Here is a 19,732-nt window from a genome sequence, read left to right as displayed (position 1 = left end):
CTGTGCCTCAACTTCCTCATCTGTTAAAATGACGAAATATCGGCTAACACGCGGGGGCACCACGGAAAGAAAAATGAAACTTGTTATAAATTCTGGAGCGATAGTCTCAGTTTTCCCCTCCTGGATGCGTGGGTGCTGCGGGCAGCTGGACCACTTTCCCGGAGGGAGAACCCCACGGCCCGCTATAAAAAGCGTGAACATGAACGCATCTCCGTTTCGGTCTGCAGGCATTGTCAGAATCCTTGTTGTTACACTCACTCATCAGTTCCTTTGGGATTTTATTCATCGAGATAGTGACCTTCTTCCTTGCTCGGGAAGGCATGGAAGGCAGTGGGGATGTGGCTGTTCCCAGGAAGCGCACGGCCCTGGTGGGGAGGCCCGTGAGTCAATACTGGAAGAAAGTGCTTCCAGATGATGATAAATGCTACGTGGGGAAAAGAAAGGAGACGCTGAGAGTGGCCAGGTGTGTGAGGTGGTAGAGACCGCGTGAGAAAGGCCGAGGAGAAGAGGGATTTGGGAGCGGGTCCCTCACACTGAGGACGCAGAAGTATGGAGCCCTAATTAGGGCGTGCATGTTGGGGGTGTTGAGGGAACCGAGAGAAGGTGAGGGTGTGGGGAGGAGGGGATGGCGGGGTGGGGAGGGAAGGAGGCGAGGAATCAGATGGCTCCAGCCAAGCCTCAAGGGCCGGAGCTGGGTCCCAGGGCCCCCACGGAAGAGATTTTGGCTTCTCTTGTAGAGGCATGGCCACTGCCGGAGGCGTTTAACCTGGAGAGTGACCTGAGATGATGGGCTGGCATTGCATGAATTGTTTTTCTTCGCAGCCCTGTCACTTTGCTTCATCTGTCCCTCACAAGCCTCCCGAGGTCACTTCAAGATTATTGCCTCTGTTTTGCTGATGGAAACCAGAGCAAAGAAGAGGTGCCTTGGACCCGTGGGTGGTGCGGGGCCACACTTTCCCCAGGTCTCCGCCATTTGCACGGGGCCTCGCAGTTCATGAAATGCTTTCACNCCTGGGGGGGCGGGTGGGTGGGGGAGGGGAGAGCTCCCTGAAGCCCCCAGGCATGCCACACTGCGGGGCCCCGCCTAGCCTTTGTCCCCTGTGCCCACGATCCCCTCGCAGAGGCGGAAGGTACTCGCTGCCAGAGGGGCTCTGATCTACCCGGTTGACCAGACCTGAGGCTCCCATCATCATACTGTGTAGGGAAGGAAAACGTTCTCCTTGACGCCCTTAGAGTCCCTGAAAAGTAAGCCGGCAAACAGATCAACGGGAGAGAAGTAGACTAACCGTGTTGAATTTGCACATGGACACGGGAGCCTTCATAGGGGGAATGGACCCCTGAACACATGACCATGACCAGAGCCTTTTAGACAAAGAAACAAGTCAAGAATCGACAAGACACAGGGGTTTGGGCTAGAGGAGTGGACGGTGAAGAAGGAGCTGAGGAAGATGAGAGTTGAGATTTCTTGGCCCCGAGTCCCCTGTCTCTGGAAGTAAGTGTGTATCTCTCTTCCTCCTGGCACAGAGAAGCCGCCTCTCACATGGGAGATTTAGGATGTGTTTCAGGGAAGAAGTGCAGGGGGTTGGGGATGTCAGTGACTTTCCTGCTTCTGCCATTTTCCCAAACATCTTTGACTTAGGATATTCAATATTCAAGGGTGTCACCTTTTGCGGTAGCGTGTCCTGAACCCCCTCATATACGACGGGGTGTTTTCACTTCCATTTCCCCCAGGGACCTTGGGTTATCCCAGTGGGCCCTGTGAAATTCCCCAGGGGGATGTGGTGACAGAAACAGATTGGAACAATGTGGCCACAAGCTGAGGAATGAGGGCGGCTTCTAGAAGCCTCAGGAGAGGAGAACAGATTCTCTCCTAGAGCATCTTGATGAACCAGCCCTGGCAACACCTTGAAGTTAGCCCCGTAACACTGACATTAGACTTCTGACCTCCAGAACGCCAAGAGAATAAATGTGAGTTTGAGGCAGCCAGGTTTCTAGTAATTTGTGACAGCAGCCACAAGGAATGTGTGCACCCGGCATGCCCTTCGTTTTAGAAGTGGGCTTTTTCTAACAAGGAAAATGGACGCTGCCTTAGTTGCTTCGCTGAAAGGTCAAGATCAAAGCTGCATGGTTCTTTTAAAATGTCTGTGGTTCTGTTAACCCTGTGCTTTGCCTTCCCAGCCCAGGGGTGGAGCAGAAACAGGGTCCAACCTGAGAGGTAGCCAGCTTCCTTCCATGGAGGCAGGCGGGCAAGCAATCAGAGGGACAATTGTATCTCACGCTTGTGATGCAATGTGAGGTGGGATATGTGAGCAAATGGCTAAGAGAGAATTCTGAAGATGTGTTTGGTGCAAAAAGATGATTTTCTTAAAGCACAGGGACAGGACCAGTGGGCAGAAAAGAGCTGCACTGGGGTTGTGAGGAGCAACTGATTACATACTTTTAGGTGTGTGTTTGGGGGTGGGGGGAGAGTAGAGATAAAGTTAGTTTTTAAGGAATTTCTGGATGCTGAAAGCAGGGTCTTATAGGACTCTGAAGATTTAGCTATTGTCAAGATAAGGTTGCTTTTAGTTTAGTTTTTTTTTTAATGTTTATTTATATTTGAGAGAGAGAGAGAGAGCGAGAGAGAGCACAAGTAGGGGAGAAGCAGAGAAAGAGAGGGAGACAGAATATGAAGCAGGCTCCAGGCTCTGAGCTGTCAGTACGAGCCTGACTTGGGGCCCGAACTCCTGAATCATGAGATCACGATCTGAGCTGAAGCTGGATGCTTAACTGCTTAACTGACTGGGACACCCAGGCGCCCCACGGTTGTTTTTAGTTTTTAAGGAAGTATAAACATGAAGGCATTATGGCAGCCATAAACTTCTTGGGGGGGGGGGCGCGTTACAGTCTGCGGGTCTCTGACATCTATCAATGGGCTGCAGGCTGAATGGGAATTCCATTTCAACTACATTTTTCTGGCCCGTGTTTCCCTCATCACTTGGACTTGCCCGGTGGTAGTCTTCTACTTCACCAGAACCAAAAACATGGGATCAGATGAACTGTGAGAGCCCCAAGGGGCTGGGCAACAGCTCTGTACGTCCTTGACCTTTGTCAGAGCTACTGATGGGGACCCTTCTCAGCTGACCTCCGAGCCTGAACAACTGGCCCCAGAGGATGCTGTGATGACAGCAAGATGAAGGTGAGGGCTGCAAGCACCTACTAGTGGACCAGAGCCACCCTGGGTCACGGATGGCTCTTCCTGTATGTCTATCTATGCGGTTGTTATTTGAAATTACTTATGATTTATTTTGAGAGAGAGAGAGAGCACACGTGAGCAGGGGAGGGGCAGAGAGAGGGGGACAGAGGATCCGAAGCAGGTTCCACGCTGAGAGCAGTGAGCCCGATTCGGGGCTTGAAATCATGAACCCTGAGATCGTGACCTGAGCTGGACCCAAGACCCTGATGTTTAACCGAATGACTCCCCCAGGCACCCAGTGCTGTTCTTTCAAGTAACATAGTCTTTGTTTAAGAGGCAGAGATCTGTGATGGCCACTATTATTTTTGAGAGATCCACAAGTCCAAGGGGGTGGATGGGGGCCGGAGAGCTGGACCTGCCCCCTCCAGTGACCACCTGCTTTGAAGGCAGAAGTGAGTCTGCCGGTCGGGGGGTAAGACCAGGCTGGGCTCGTGCATGCTTCCAGCCAGAACGAATCCAGAGTCTTAAAACCTTTGTGCAAAGTCTGGTGGGAGACACTATGGAGGCCTTGCTGAGATGTCACTGTGGCTGGGACACATTCCAGCATCGCCGCCTGNTCCCCGTTGTGCTTGCAGTAGCTCCGTGAGTGAGTGGGCTCTGCAGGGCCCTGGCCACAAAGGGGCTCCCGCCGGCAGCTGGCCTTTGAATGCTGAAGGTGGGAAACCAGCCTCTGCCTGCTCGAAGGGAAATGCCATATGTGGTTTCCGGAGGGAATGCTCTGTAACGAATCCATTCTCGTGTTGGCACGGATATAATGGGGACAGGACACTGCCGTTCCCCACCTGGGACAATCATGGCCACAAGGGAAGCAAGTGGATGTCCGGGAGCCTCTGGGTTCTAGGTTGACACGCTTTTAGTTGATCTTTCTCACACACACATACATGCACACAAGCACACACGGAACCAAACCGTATCTCAAAGCATCACAAGCCACATCCTGAAACTTGGAATACTGTTCGCAGGTCACAGTGGCTGCTCTTGGGTTCCTGCCCAAACCGCAGGTCCCAGTGGTCACACAGGTGGTCTTCTCTCTCACCCGTATGGTCCCGGAAGGGTCTTGATTCTGACTTTACTAGTGAGTAGGATGATCCCACTCAGTCCAAAGCCAGGGTCCCCAGATGGCTAAGAGTCAGACTGACCCTGGCTTGCCACACGTTGCCACACCCCCACGCCTACAGAAAACGAAGCAGCCCAGTTATGCTCCAACGACTCTCCTGAGCCACTTCGAGCCCCAAAGCCAATTATCCAAATGAACCCCCCAGGGGCTATATTTAACACTTGCTGTGTGCCAGGCCATTATATGTTAATAACTACCACTTATTAAGAGTTTATTATAATATTTTTATTTTTATTTATTTATTTATTTTTTTAAATTTTTTTTAAGGTTTTTTTTTATTTATTTCTAGGAGAGAGAGAGACAGCGTGAGCAGGGGAGGGTCAGAGAGAGAGGGAGTCACAGACTGAAACAGGCTCCAGGCTCTGAGCCGGCAGTCAGCACAGAGCTCGACGCGGGGCCCGAACCCACGAACCGCGAGATCACGACCTAAGCGAAAGTCGGACGGACGCTTAGCCGACTAAGCCACCCAGGCGCCCCTATTATAATATTTTTAGAAGCCCCAAATATTTACTTATTATTTACACAAAAAAAACTGACAACGAATGATTTGTCCAAGGTCTCTATCTAGAAATGTTGTGATAGAGGAGCGTCTGGATGGCTCAGACAGTTGAGCGTCCAACTTTTGATTAAGTTCAGGTCATGATCCCCAGGGTCGTGGGATCAAGCCCAGCATCGGGCTCCAAGTTGAACATGGAGTCTGCTTAAGATTCTGTCCCTCCCTCTGTTCCTTTCCCTGCTGCTCATGGTCTCTCTCTTTCTCAGAAAGGAAGGAAGGAAGGAAGGAAGGAAGGAAGGAAGGAAGGAAGGAAGGAAGGAAGGGAGGGAGGGAGGAAGGGAGGGAGGGAGGGAGGAAGGAACGGAGGGAGGAAGGAAAATGTTATAGGGATTTGAACCCATGCAGCTGGGCTCCAGGGTTCAGGAGCTAACCATTGTGCTATGTCCCAGGCTCGGCACCAACATCTTCAATTCTCACTGAAGTGATGAGGAGTGAGATGTGTTTGGAGAGGCCAATCGTTTCCAAGAGAGGCCACAGCTAGGGAGCAGCTGCACAAGGCTTCACGCCCAGTCTACCTGAGTCCAAGGCCACAGCCCTTTCCTGGCCTGCACTTGGCCTCAGCCCCTGCCCTTTGCCTACCAACGGCCACAGGCTTACCCAGCAATGCTGATCCACATCTGCTCTTCCGTCTGTGAACAGCATAGACAAACAGTTAATTTCCCCAAGACGGATCCCTTTTGTCTAACATCTGGTACTCAGTGAGCAACACATCTGTTTCTTTAAAGGGCTATGCACTCTGATAAAGATGATCAGTTCCTCCTCAAAGCCGGCTCGCTGTGAGGACAAGGTGGCCCTCCAAGACCCCTCTTATCATAGTGCAGTAAGCTAACACCTGGAAAGGGAGTTGGTCAAGGCAGAACCCATATCTCTGACTTTTGGTCCAGGACCCTTGTTTTGTACCACCAAATGTGGTAGTTTGCTTATGATTTGGCCACTGAATCAGATAACCCCCAGTACAGAGCAGAGCACGCATGTCGCAGCTGGGGAGTGTTTATCAAATAGATGGACACATCCAGCCTCACGCACCAGACATTTATGGAACACCAATTCTGTGTTTGACCTTGTGTAGGGTGGGAGGAATGTGGGCACAGGGCTGGCATCCAGGAGAGGTCAGGGGCTTGAGTTCTAGGAAAGAACAGCAAGTAGACCCTTGCCACCGGGCTTGATAAATAAGTAGGAGCAATGGAAGTGTGTGCAGACTGCAGTGAATTAACCAACAGTTCAGGGAACGGGCTGTGTGCCTGGTCTACAGAGGGGAAGGGAGATTAATGGAATTACTCAGACTGCTTGCCAATTAGCACTGAACTCCTCTTGATCTCTGACCCTCTCGCTTGAAATACTGCCCTTAAATGATATATTCTGAGAAGGAAATTGTCCTTTTCCCAACCTCAGAAGGAGAAATTGAATAAAGCCCCAAGATCTGTCATGGCCCTTTCTTTATTAACTGAGGCCTCCAAGTAAACCCAAGCGGGACATTCACTAGACCTCACGCATGGGGACTGTGTTTGGGGCTGGGTCACAGAATTTGCTGAGTGCTGTGGAAACCACTTCGTCCTTGACCCATCAGCAGTCCAGATAGATCCTCAATGGGACTTGGAAGAGAAAGACAGGCTCACCCAGCTGCCTGTCACTGGGAGGCCCAGCGGCACATTAGTTTTGTTTGTTAACCTTGACTCCAGGCTGATGGGTTGATCTGGCAGGTCCTGTCTCTGGGGCAGGGGCTGCCCTCTGGAAGCTGGTGGTGGACACTAGGGCTGAGGCAGAGACAGGGCTGAATCTGTAGACACAGGAACACACCTGGCTGGGCCCCTAAGATGCCCGGTGCCTCCAAACCCATCACAGCCCCCACTCCGTAATGGCAGTGGAGACTTCCTCTGGTCTAGGCTGCTGTGTACCTCCTCACTGGGGCTGGGTGCTGCAGGCCTGGGTTCACATCCTGTCTCTTCTACTCTAGCAGTCAGGGGTCTTGGCCAAATCTCTCCCCCTACATCTCGGTGAAATCATTTACAACATGGGGATCTAATAATGCTGCCTTTCTAGAAGGCGAAAGACCAGCAGCTATTGAGATTTGATGCAGAAGTTCCACAGTCGAAAAGCACACACACACACACACATACACGAAGACACAACTTCTTGCATCAGTTTTCTAACAGTGGGGAACAGAAACAACGTGATGTTCACAGGAGAGGATGTTTACACATTTTGTTGCTTCCATGTTATGAATTATCTTGCAGCTGTTAAAAAGGACAAAGTAGTCTTCTGTGTTCTGACAAGGAAAGGCCTCTAAGGTGGGTTATGAAGTGGGAAAAGCTGGTCTCAGATTGATATACGTAATTTGGCTTCATGATGAAAACAACCCAAAAGCCTCCAAACCTGATGAGGTCGGAAGTCAGTCCTGCGATGGTGGTGAGGAGGAGGCATCTGATTGGTCCTGTGCATGGATGCAGGGCCTTTTTTGTCTCTAGCACAGCCTCTCTCATCTTCTGCAGCTCACCCATGCCTTGGGAGGGGTGCTCACGGGGGCCCCAGGAGGTCGTGGGGGTAGGGTTGCCCAGGTGAGTCAGATAGGGGCTGACACAGGTGTTTATGGGTGCCGTGAAGGCTGTGGGTGATGGGCACTTTTCAGTCTCATGAACAGCTTCTTAATGGTGACAGCCAATGGTGCCCACTGCTACGGAAGCTGGGCAGGCTGTTGTGGAGAGCAAGCCCCAGGGGGGGTGCAAGTGGGCGTCTCCCGGGCTGACCGAGCTTCTGCCCAGCAACCCTGTGGCTTGGCTTCCTGTCCTGGTCTCTCTCCCAACCCATGTCCCCATGTGGTCCTGGCTTGTCTCCTTCCTTCCTCTCCCCGTGGTGCAGAAGCTTCAGGAGTGGGACAATGGGCCCTGAACATTCATCTTTATCTTATATATTATGTATTACTTTTGTTTTGTTATTTATGATGTAGAAATTCAAAAGTCAAGAATTGGCTACGTGTGTTCTCTGCTATCTCATGATGATCTGTCCTGTGATCAGTTAAGAGATCTTCACATCAGATTGTACGAATGGGGGACAGGCGCCCCCATAACAGAAGAAGGAAGGGGGCCACTCTGATTATAAAACCCGAATTTGATTACGACTTCCACTCTACTGCTTGAGGTTTATACTGCACGGAGGGGAGTGCACGCATCTTTGGCCCCTCTTGGGGTCTCCCCGCCCCCGGCCCCCACCCCATGCCTCTACTTCCTGTGTTTTATCTTGGAGACACTTAGGTTTCAGAGTCTGTTCATGTCCATCCCTGATCTAGTCTGTGTCCGGTGTTCAGACAAAGCTCTGGGTCCTTTTCCCAGCAGTTAAGATGCATTGCCTGGATACTGGGACCCTATGAGAAAATGTGGCTCCTCACGGCCTGCTTGGGAGAGGGAGTGGGCCAGATGCTGTGGCCTGTCCACAGCTCCCATGGTTCCTTCATTTCACTGCCAGCGCCCTATTCCTGCACCAACACTCTGCTCCCCACACGCCCCTGCCCGGTACTTCTTCCCAGAGCCGCAGAGATCTCTTTACAAAGCAGGCACTGACCACATCGCTTCCCCTTATGCTCTTTCAGTCGCCCCGGTAATTTAGGAGAAAGATCAGAATCTTCGACAGCCTCCAGGGCCTGCACAGCCGGCTCCTACCGGTGTCTCCTGATTCTACCTGAACCTGACTTTCTGTCTGAGATAGCTAGGGTGTCTCCCACGCAGGTGTCCTTGTACGAGAATCCAGGAACCCCCTCCCTGCTTTGGGACCCAGCACCCTTCCACCCCAAGCAAATGATACTTTCTTTCTCGAGGTGCCAGGCTTCTAAAGGAGTTGAAGCCGGGGCACCTGGGTGGCTCAGTCAGGTAAGTGTCCAATTTCTGCTCAGGTCACGAGCTCACAGTCCACGAGTTTGAGCCCCGTGTCGGGCTCTGTGCTGTCTGCTGCTCAGAGCCTGGATCCTGCCTCAGATTCTGTGTCTCCCTCTCTCTCTGCCCTTCCCCTGTTCATGCTCGCTGCTCTCTCTTTCTCTAAAACATAAACAAAAAAATAAAATAAAGTAGTTGAAGCCAACAGAACTCAGGTAGCTGGAGGCACCTCCAACTGTTTGAATGTGGCTTTTGACATGTGTTTTTACAAGAGTAGAAGGTTATTCATGCTCTAATCACTACCTAATGTCTCTGAAAATCTCAGAATGTTCACTGGCTGACGAGCTATGATGGGGGGCCTGATGGCATCGCTCACGCATGGCCTAAAGCAATTAGACACACACCTTTAACCTGGCCTCCACACCTCCATGCGGACGTGGAAGGCCTGTCCCCCCAAGGGACCTGGCTGCTGTGAGACATCTCACTGCTTGCAGAGTGACTCACTTCTTTGGCTAGGACCCCCGTCGTCCTTCCCAGGAGGCCAGAGGCCGCTGGGAGGCTGTATGGGAGCTTGTGGTGGTGTCTCCACACTCAGGCTGCCTGCGGGCAGAGGCCACCAGCTCCACCTTGGGAACCAGAAGACTCATTCTTTTCCTTTTTTTGAAAGAGAGTGCACGTGGGCACGCACAAGCAGGGGAGGGGCAGAGAGAGGGGGAGAAAGAGAGAGAGAATCCAAAGCAGGATCCATGCTCAGCACAGAACCCGATGTGGGCCTCCATCTCACGAAACCCAAGATCATGACCCGAGCTGAAGTCAAGAGTGGAACGCTTAACCGACTGAGCCACCCAGAGGCCCTCAGAATCTTCACTCTTGATCAGATAAGACCCTGTGCCAAGTCCTCCTTGGAAGTATCTCCCCACCCAGCCACTTTCCCTGGTAACTCCGATTCCATTCTGATGAGTGAGTACTTCTCACAGTGTGCAGCTATGTGACCACCCATGAGTATTCCATACACGCCTGCCTCCCTCACTAGGCTGCAAACATCCTGAGGGTCAGCACTGCATCTGTCTTGTAAAGAACGCTTGGCGTGCTGGCCATTAGCACAGAGCCTGGCACACAGGAGGGGCCCGCTCAGTATCTGTCGATTGAACGGGCGAATAAATCACTGAACAAATGTGCCGCTGAAGGCTGGGTGACTTCTACCTCTCCGAGCCTCAGTCTCTCCACCTGGCAAATGGACAAGATAACGACTCCCACCTCACTGATGATCACGAGCATTAAGCGAGGTGACACCCCAGATCCCAAGCTTCCAGGCGATTTGGCCAAATCGAACATTAAAGGCGGGTTGAGACTTGTCTCTCCCAGCTGCTGTAACAGATACCATTGACTGGGTGGCTTATAAAAACAACATTTATTTCTCACAGTTCCANTGAGACTTGTCTCTCCCAGCTGCTGTAACAGATACCATTGACTGGGTGGCTTATAAAAACAACAGACATTTATTTCTCACAGTTCCGGAAGCTGGGAAGTCTGAGATCAGGGCGCCAGCACAGTCCGGTTCTGGGGAGAGCGCTCTTCCTGGGTGCCGACTGCTGGCTTCCTGCCGTGTTCTCACATGGCACAAAGACGGCAAGGGAGCTCTGTGGGGTGACCTGCATAAGGGAACCAGTCCGGTCCATGAGGGCGCCACCCTCCATCACTCCCCAGAGCTCCACCCCTATAAGCACCACACTGGGAGTGAGTTTTCAGCTCAGGTATTCTGGGGTTCAGCAAGTGTCTGACTTCTCCCCTCTTCCTTCCCACCCCACCTCTGGGTTCAGTGTCTTACCTCTGGGTGTCAGCAACCCAGAATCTGCATTTCACAGTATATTCCCCAAAATACAATGTTGTTGGGCCAATTTAGCTGCTGGGCAAGCATATCTTTTGAACAGTAAGACTGGCCACCAGCCGTACGGTTAGGGTTAAGATTAAGCACTGACTGTATGCCAGAACTCTAAGTACACCATCTCATTTAATCCTTGAAGCAACCTTATGGGATATTATTATCCCCAGTGTCTATAGGGAACATGGACATGAAGGAATAAGGGGATTTACCCAGGGTCACATGGCTGCTGGTGTCCAGGGTAGGATCAGACCAAGGTCTGCCTGGTTCCAAGCCCAATTCAGCCCATCAGTCCTGTCTCTTGAAGGCTGAGGCTGCATCTTATTCATCTTTGCTTCCTTGATGCCTGGTTTGGGGCCCTGGCACAGAACAAAGTCCTGTCCCTCTTGGATGGCATGGCCTGCCAGCCAGATACACTTTATCATTCAAGAATAGAGGTTCCTGGCTGGTTCAGTCGGTAAAGCATGCTTGATCTCGGGGTTGCGGGTTCGAGTCCTGTGTTGGGTGTAGAGATTACCTAATAAAAAATCTGGAAGGAGAAGGAGAAGAAGCAGAAGGAGGAGGAGGAGGAGGAGGAGGAGAGGGAGGAGGGGGAGGAGAGGGAGGAGGGGGAGGAGAACAGGCAAAAGACAAGCAATTTCAGAGCTGCCAGGACACCAGAACTCCTTGTCCTCCTCAGTAGGAGGCAAACCCTTCAGTGGGGTCTGAATGCAGAAAGGGGCGTGAATGCAGAGGGAACAAGCAGCCTGTGTCCCCCCGAGATGAGCCTGGGCTTCCTGTTTGGCTGAGCCTTCCATTCCTGCCTGTGGAACTGTGGTCATTTACTCAATTTTTCCAAGCTTTGGCACCCTCAAGTCTAAAATGAGAACATGATTCTGCGGTAATGAGAGGGATGCTTTTAAAGCACCCAACAAATTATAGGTACCAAAATGTAGGTTTCTTTCCTTGATCTGCAGCATGGTCACTTTTTTCCCCTACATAAATAAGAGCTGCATTAATGTGAGAGCTTTCATTATTCCGGCTCGAGTCTCAGCAGATCCACCAGCCAGTTCTGCTACTATGACCCCCTCAGCCCCACGTGGATAGATATGAAGTCCCGACAGGGGCTTGCTCAGTACTCAAACCGCTCCCCCTGATGTCTACAGAGCCCCTAAATGGGCTCAGCATCTCAGTTCTGTCTGCTTTGTCTTAGAGGCATTGTGACGTGGGGAAGGGAACTCTTAATTATGGAATTATAGACATTTGCGATTTTTCAAAAATGCCAAAATCCCCAAAATAACCAAGCAGAGAACGTGTCCTCATGGACCCAACCAGCTCTTTTCTTTTTTGGCCTCAGGACTGTGGTGTTCCGCCCGCACCACTGAGCTGTTCCCCGGCCCCTTATGTGAGGGTCACTTCCATCACAGCACTGACAGTGGATGACCAGGGACCTCCCAGGGTGCTCTGAAGCTGGGGGCTCCTTAGGCTTCTCTTACGAGAGTCTAATGGGATGAAATACCAGCTTTTTTTCATCTGAATCGTCTATACCAACACTTACCAAGAGATCATGACTGCAGACCGTCTAGGTCTCCTGCTCTAGCTGGCCGCTGGGGTGCGAAGGGAGCTTGCTGGGGTTCTGTTCTGCTGTGTCATCTTCCAACCTGGAGAAGAGGGCCAAGGGGAAGCAGCTGTCCCATGTGCTTCTTCCTCTGTCCTCAGCACATGCGCCTTTCTGAGCAGGGACGTTGGGCCAGGCCATGTGCTGACATGGCCCCTGTCTCAGGGAGCCAGTGACAAGGCCAGAGCAGGAAACTGCATTCTGCGGAGCAACGATGGCAATAAGATTAACCACCATGCATCTCGAAGGCAAGCTCGGTGACACCAGGGCTCGCCTCGCTCTCTGGCATCTGTATGACCCGGCACAGCACCTAGCACAGCACAGGCACTCAGGAAAGGTGAAAACTTTGAGTAGACAGGGTCCTGATAGAAGGCCTGCTTGGTGGCTGGCCTTGCCCTTGGCCCTTCACTGACTCCACCTGACAACAAGCATAGAAAGCAAACGATGTCCCCCTCCCGCCACAAAAGAAAGAGAGCAAGGGGGCGGGGGTGTCACACAGCCCGACGCACACAGCTTGTTCCGGGCCAGACCAGGATTCCAAGCCGCCTCTGTCCAGTGTCAGAGCCTGTCTGTGAGCCACGCTCCTCTCAGACCCACTGACCAATGCCTGTCACTTTCAATGGCTAGAGTTATAACAGGTTCAGATCACGGTGTGCTAGAGAGGGAAGGGTTAACTCTGGCTCCTGCAAGGAGAGGAGTGGGAAAAGGAAAGCTAGCCTGGGAATGACTTTTGATCTGTGTTGCTTCTTTGTCCTTAGCTTCCCTCTCCCTCCCCTCATGCTGGTACTGGTTTAATTCAGATTCATTAAATGAGAATAAAAATTAATTGAATTTATTTGGGAAACTATTAAAAGGCTCAAGTCTTGCCTGGAGGAATAAGCCACCAAATGGTGCCTATAGCTGGATGGTAAGAAATTTCTTTGTGATTGCATATATTTTAAGATAACTAATTCTGGCATGCAGAACAGATTTTCAAATGTGCCTTTCGGGCCCCCATTCCCTGCCCCACCCCCTTCCCTGGCCATCCTGCTTGCTTGCTTGCTTGCTTGCTTGCTAGCTTGCTTTCTTTCTTCCCAGCAAGTAACAACTAATGCCGGTTTTTTGTTTGAGACAATCCACATGTCCTCTATGTGCACGCAAGCATATAAATACATATAGGTTTTCACACAAACAATGGCCTATTTTGCATTCTATTCTACACTGTGGCTTTCCTTTTCTCCTGTGTCGTTCATGTCAGTTCATAAATAATTTTCTTATTCTTCATTAAAACTGTAGTCCATTGTGTGGCTCTAACCACAGTTTATTTAAACGATATCTTATTAGTGGGCACTTAGTTTGTGCGAACCTTCTGATAGCACAATGCTGAAATACAGAGCTTTGTACCCATTTTGTTTTGTATACATGTGATGGTAGACCTGTAAATAACTACTTAGAAGTGTAATTTTTGGATACACTTGGAGCATGAATGTGTGATTTCGACAGGCAGAGCCAAAGTTCACGCCCTGGAGTGCGTACCATTTTACATTCCCACCAGTGATACGTGTGTGTGCCTGTTTCCCCACAGTGTCCCCAGCACCAGGTATTATCTAACTTCTTGATTTTTTTCAATTTGTTTGGTGAAATTTTTGAGCTTTTTCTGTCTTTTACCACAAGTAAGATTTAGGATGTTTTCACCTTTTTTTTTTTTTTTTTTTTTAGAACTACTTGAGATCCTTTTTCTGTGGCTCTCTCTATTTATTACATGGAGGAGCTGCAGTGGTAGATGGAGTGTAACCCATTTGGCTGGTTGCATTTTCTGTGCTCCTGGGAAGAAAGATCAGGTTCTGCTCATGACTCATCACTGAAACCTTCATGGGAGATCACCCACTGGCCTTGGCTTTACCATGGAGGCTGTAGGTGGTGGAGGAGAGAGCCCAGGCTTTCACAGTTCACATACCTAGCCTTCAGTCTCAGCCTTTTCACCATTAAGGGTTGAATTGTATTTTCCCCAAATTCATATAACCTCTGGTATCACAGAATGGGCTTGTATCTGGAGATAGGGTTTTGAAAGAGGTGATTTACTACAATGGGGCCATTAGGGTGGCCCCTAATTCAACAAGTCTGGGTCCTTATGTAAGGGGAAACTTGGACACAGAGATATGAGCAGAGGGAAGGCAGCCATCTATAAAGCCAAGGAGAGAGGTCTGAAATAGACTTTCTGTCACCAACCTCAGGAGGAAATGACCTGCCTACATCTTGATTTTGGACTTATAACCTCCAGAACTGTAGATAAAACACATCCCTGGTGTTTTAAGTCACCACGTCTACAGTACTTTGCTACAGCAGCCCTAGCAAAAGAGTACACTCACCCACTGGCAGGCGTCCTGGGCAAGGGGGGGGTCACCTCTCAGAGGCTATTGCCACACCTACAAAATGGAGGTAATGAGCCCTTCTTCACAGATGACTATAAGCATGTCGCTATTGCCAGCAGCTTGAGGCTTCAAGTCTGAGCGGTTTGAGTCTACTCCCTGGTAGACCCAGAGGATCTCAGTTTGGATCCTAAGAAGGAACTGACTTTAGCCACGAAAGGGATTTTCCCAGTGTCTTCCATATCTAAGGCCAAGGCTGTTCAGTAGAGTGGATGGTCTGATGCCTGGGTTCTCCCTCACTCCCACCATAAATTGGAGGCCTCTCAACCTTTCTTGGCCTCAACTGGGGAGAAGAGTGGACACAATGATCTCTAAGGATACTCTGATTCTAACATTCTGTACTTTGCTTTGAGGAAGATAATCAGACAAAAGCACCCAAATGTCATTCTGGGTGAACAGTTTCATACAAAGAGGTCCACAAGCTTTCCTAAAGCTGATGCTTCCCTGGAAAGAGATTCCCAGAGCAATGGCTTGGAAGGAGGAAGCCCATAAATTTACCCAACTATATAGATAAACCACTCTGTCAAAAAAGATATATCAATTGCTTACCTAAAGCTGCTGTGGTTACTATACTGTCCCTGCATTCGATGAGCCGGTGGGTGGGTTAGGACACAGCAATATTTCTCTCAAGCCTTGCACGGCTGAGGATGTTGAGTTAGCTCAACAAATGTGTATCAGGCACCTAGTGGATCTCGGGGGATTGCACCCACTCAGGGAGTTGCTCTGACCCAGCAGAGTCCCGGCCCTGTTCTATGCCCACCATGAGGCTTCGGGTACTTCGCCCCACATTTCTGGGATGACACAATAATGGTATCTGCTTCACAGGATTGAGGGGGAATCAGAGGTGACAGTGGGCATAAGGACGCGGCACACAGTAAGAGCTTGACAGAGGTGGCTGTTTCATTTGCACGGCAGTGTGTCTTCTCGGGTGACCATCTTAAGAACAAGGCTCCAACACGTCCTTTTGGGAGTGAGATCTAATTAGAGTCTGGGCCTGCTGCTTGCCATTCTGGCCTGGTCTGTGATTCATTGTCAATTACCCAGCAGCCAGGGGCCCCAGCAGAGCCTGGCAAGGCCTGCCTGGCAGAGCATCCCAGGGTGGGGACAACATGTCTGTCACCTGGGTGTCTGTCACACTGCAGGGGCGGGAGAGGGGGAGTAGGAGCATAGGTCTGAAGGATAATGCCTGTCCCCTCTCCTCTATCGGCCTCAGATTTCCCCTCTGGGGAGAGAAGGGACCTCTGAAGTGCTGGTCAGTGCCAACACTCTAGGATTCTAGCTAGCTGCTCTCTCTGTTTTTTTTTTTTTATGTTTATTTATTTATTTTGAGAGAGAGAGGAAGAGAGAGGGCGCGTGCAAGTGGGGGAGGGTCAGGAAGAGAGAGCAAGAGAGAATCCCAAGCAGGATCCATGCTCAGAGCAGAGCCTGATGTGGGGCTTGAACTCATGAATTGTGAGATCATGACCTGAGCCAATATCAAGAGTTGGACGCGGGGTGCCCGGGTGGCTCAGTTGGTTAAGCATCTGACTTCGGCTCAGGTCATTATCTCACAGTTTGTGGGTTTGAGCCCCATGTTGGGTTCTGTGCTGACGCCTCAAAGCCTGGAGCCTGCTTTGGATTCTGTGTCTCCCTTTCTTTCTGTCCCTCCCCTGCTCACTCTCTCTCTCTCTCATTCTCTCTCTCTCTAAAATAAATGTTAAAAAGTTAAAAAAAAAAAAAAGAGGCAGATGCTAAACCGACTGAGCCACCCAGGCGCCCCATAGCTAGCCACTCTTGATGGACAGTTTAGATATTCTTTATTTTATTTTATTTTAATTGTGGTGAAATACACATAACATAAAATTTACGATCTTAACCATGTTGAAGTACACAGTTCAGTGATATGAAGTGTATTTACACGAGGTGCAGCCNTCTCCCCCCTCCCCCCCTCCCAGCCCCAGCAACCACTACTCTGCTTCCTGTCTCTGAGTGTGGCTCCTCCCACCTCATCCAAGAGCCATCCTGCTATATTTGCCTTTTTGTGTCTGGCTTATTTCACTCAGCATAATGTCCTTCAGGCTCATCCAAGCTGTGGCATGTATCAGAATGTCTTCTTTTTCTGATGCTAAATAACATTCCACTTTTGCATAAATACGCCAGGTTTCCTCTACAAACTCATCTGTCACTGGGCAGTTGGGCTGCTTTGGCCTCTTGGCTATTGTGAACAATGCTGCTATGCCTGTGAGCCTGTGAATATCTCTCTAAAATCCTGCTTTTAATTCTGTTGGGCACATACCCAGAAGTGGAGTTGCTGCACCATATGGTGGTTCCATCTTTAATTGTTGGAGGAATGATTATGCCAATGTCCACAGCAACGGCACCATTTTATATTCCTCCCGGCGATGCACAAAGACTCCAGTTTCTCCACATTTTTGCCACTACTTTTTTACGTTCTGTGTTTTTTTGATAGAATCCACGTTAAGGGTGTGAGGTGGAGATTCAGAAATCTTTACTTAGCCTGTTCTTTGTGAACCCAAGCATCATTTGGGGGTCTACATCTCAGACCGCTAATGGAAGCGATAGGTGGACATGGCTCTCCATAATCTTACATAACCATTTACTGTCTCTTGGAGTCACCAGTCTGATCAGGGGGGTGGAAAGGGGACCGCAGTTCATGCGGTGGCCATCCCTTGCTCTGAAGTCGTGTCACAGTGGAGAGAGCAAACGGGGTGATGACGAAGTGTTCCCCTGGTCCTCGTGCTGGCCTGCGCCAGCACTCCCTGGGACGTCCTTGTTCCCACTGTCAATCACACGTGCTCTGGCTCAGTCACTGTGCCTGACAGTGCCCCAGTTGCTGGACAGAATCCACTCTAGCCGTTGCAGCAGAGCGAGGTTCATCAGAAGGTGTCAATTTGCACAGAACCTCTGGAAAGACCTGAGAACAGACAGGTGTCTCACATCTAAGGACAGCCCCACCAGGAGAAATACTAACCAGCTTGGGACTCACGCAGTGGAAATGTATCACCGTCCACGCTGTCTGCCACTTGGCCCCGCGGTGTGGGGACCGGAAGCTGTAAATCTCCTTACAGATGCTCTGGAAGAAGCAGACCCACCCCCACCCCTTCTCACTATTGGATACACCCTCCACCACCACCACCAAAGGCCTTCTTCGGCACCCTGCCGCCTCCAAGTCAGTTGGGTAAAATGGGTGGCACCTGCCAAGGCTAATCTGCAGTAGAGGCAGAAGAGCTACCAGGGAGTTGAACCAGGCAATAAGGGAGAAGACTGTGGGCACCACCACCCACCGCTCCTGATTAAATGCTCTACACATTTCTGAGCTACTCTCGGGCACGCCGCAAAGTATCCCCCACAGCTTCCCAGCCCTGGGGGTCATCACCTCCCAGGGCTCTACCTGCAAAATCAGTCATGGCACCCACTGCTATCAGGTCTGGCGATTTCATCTTCTTTCCTCTCTGGAGAGAACGCACAGCAAGCCTTCTAAGGGACCCACTGACGTCTAACCTCTCTGCTCTTCTGCTCCAAGTCCTCTTCCCACCCCCAGGAGAATCTTGGTCTGGCTTTGCTGGGGGAGATGGAGTTCTTCTATACTATATATTCTCTTGCATTTATTGTTTGTTCTAGAAGTTTTGCACGTTCTCCATAAGACCTCAACTTTTGAAAGTGAAAGGCTTCTGCTTGGCATTCCATGTCGGAAGTGAGGAGCACAGTGAGCCCACCTGGCCTGTTTGGATGAGTGGGCACCAGGGCTGCGAGGAAATGCAAGGGCGAGAAAAATCTCTGTTAAGCCTTCAACAACATATGACTCTGCCAGGTTCCACAGAGTTCTCCTCGCGCATCTGGTGTATCACCAGTACAATCTTTGCAGGCTGATAACTCTCAGAAGAGGAAGGAGAGAGGGTGCATACCTTAGGCAGTGCAGGCAAGGGCGAAGGGGGTGTGTACGTTTCACCCAGTCTTCACACCCCTGCAGGGCATGTGTTATCACCTCATACTATTGGGTGAGGGGTGGGGGGGAGCTCGTCTTATAGAGATTGCGCAGAGACCCGGCAAGAGCCAAAGTTCGGTCCCCTGTGTCTGTCTACTTCCAAATCTGGAGTTTTGCCAAGAGCGCGCTCCGTGAAGTCACTTGTTTGAACTTTCTGACATAAAGCAAGATTCTTTTTTTTTTTTTTTTTCAGCATCTCTGCCTTGTTGAAGTGGGAATCCGGGAACGCTACACATTTAGAGTCTGAAGGCTAACTCCCTCTCAGAGCTCTTTAGATAATTCTGATTTGTGCTCATGCCCCTGGCGGAGGAAGGCAGGAGCGTAATTAGAACTATGAAGTCTGGAGATCAAGGCACATTCTCTTTTTCCCTCCTGGGTCTGAGTTTGGCATTCCTGGCTGATATCAAAACAATGGGTCGTTGGGGGAGGAGCAGGAGAGCAGGGCCAACTTACACCTGCTCTCAGAGTGCTCTCGGGACATATCTTCAGAGTCTTTCTCATATTCCCCACCCATAAATACCGACCCACAGACCCGCACCGTTGGCTGTGCGGTGGCCATTGCTGGCACTCGCCAGTGTCTGCCTCTGCTTCCCTGTCACAGCACAGAGCCCTGCGTTTCTCGGTCCCCTGCTGTGGGCCGGGGTCACATGACCAATCCCAGCCAGAGAAACGTGAATGGAAGTACCCCTTCTGGGCCAAGAGAGTGAAGGGTCCTTCTCCGGTCTCTTTCTCCCTGGAAACATGGCAGACCTGGTGGGGACCTAGCATTAGGGTGATGCAGCCGCAGCTCAAAGAAGCAAGAACCACTGAGCTGCAGATCAGTTCCCCCAGAAAGATGTCCAGATCCCACTGGACTCGGCAGAAAGCAGATCTTTGCTCTATTGAGTCTCTGAGATGTGAATGGCATCAGCGTGACCTAGCTTATCTGGACCAAGGTTTCCCCTACTTTTCCCTAAGTGCTAGGCTGTGAGGGCTCTACTTAGAGCCCGCCTAGGGTCCCGCAACCAGCCAGAGAGGTCCCGGCCTGGGGGCTGGCCAGAGCATCTGCCTTCCCAGCAAATGCATGAGGACTAGAAAGCAACTCCCCAT

The sequence above is a fragment of the Crocuta crocuta genome, unplaced genomic scaffold (genome assembly GCF_008692635.1).
Source record: "Crocuta crocuta isolate KB4526 unplaced genomic scaffold, BGI_CrCroc_1.0 scaffold131, whole genome shotgun sequence".
NCBI classification, from domain to species: Eukaryota; Metazoa; Chordata; class Mammalia; order Carnivora; family Hyaenidae; genus Crocuta; species Crocuta crocuta.
The sequence above is the reverse complement of the archived record's forward strand: the minus strand, read 5'-3'. Positions refer to the sequence as shown.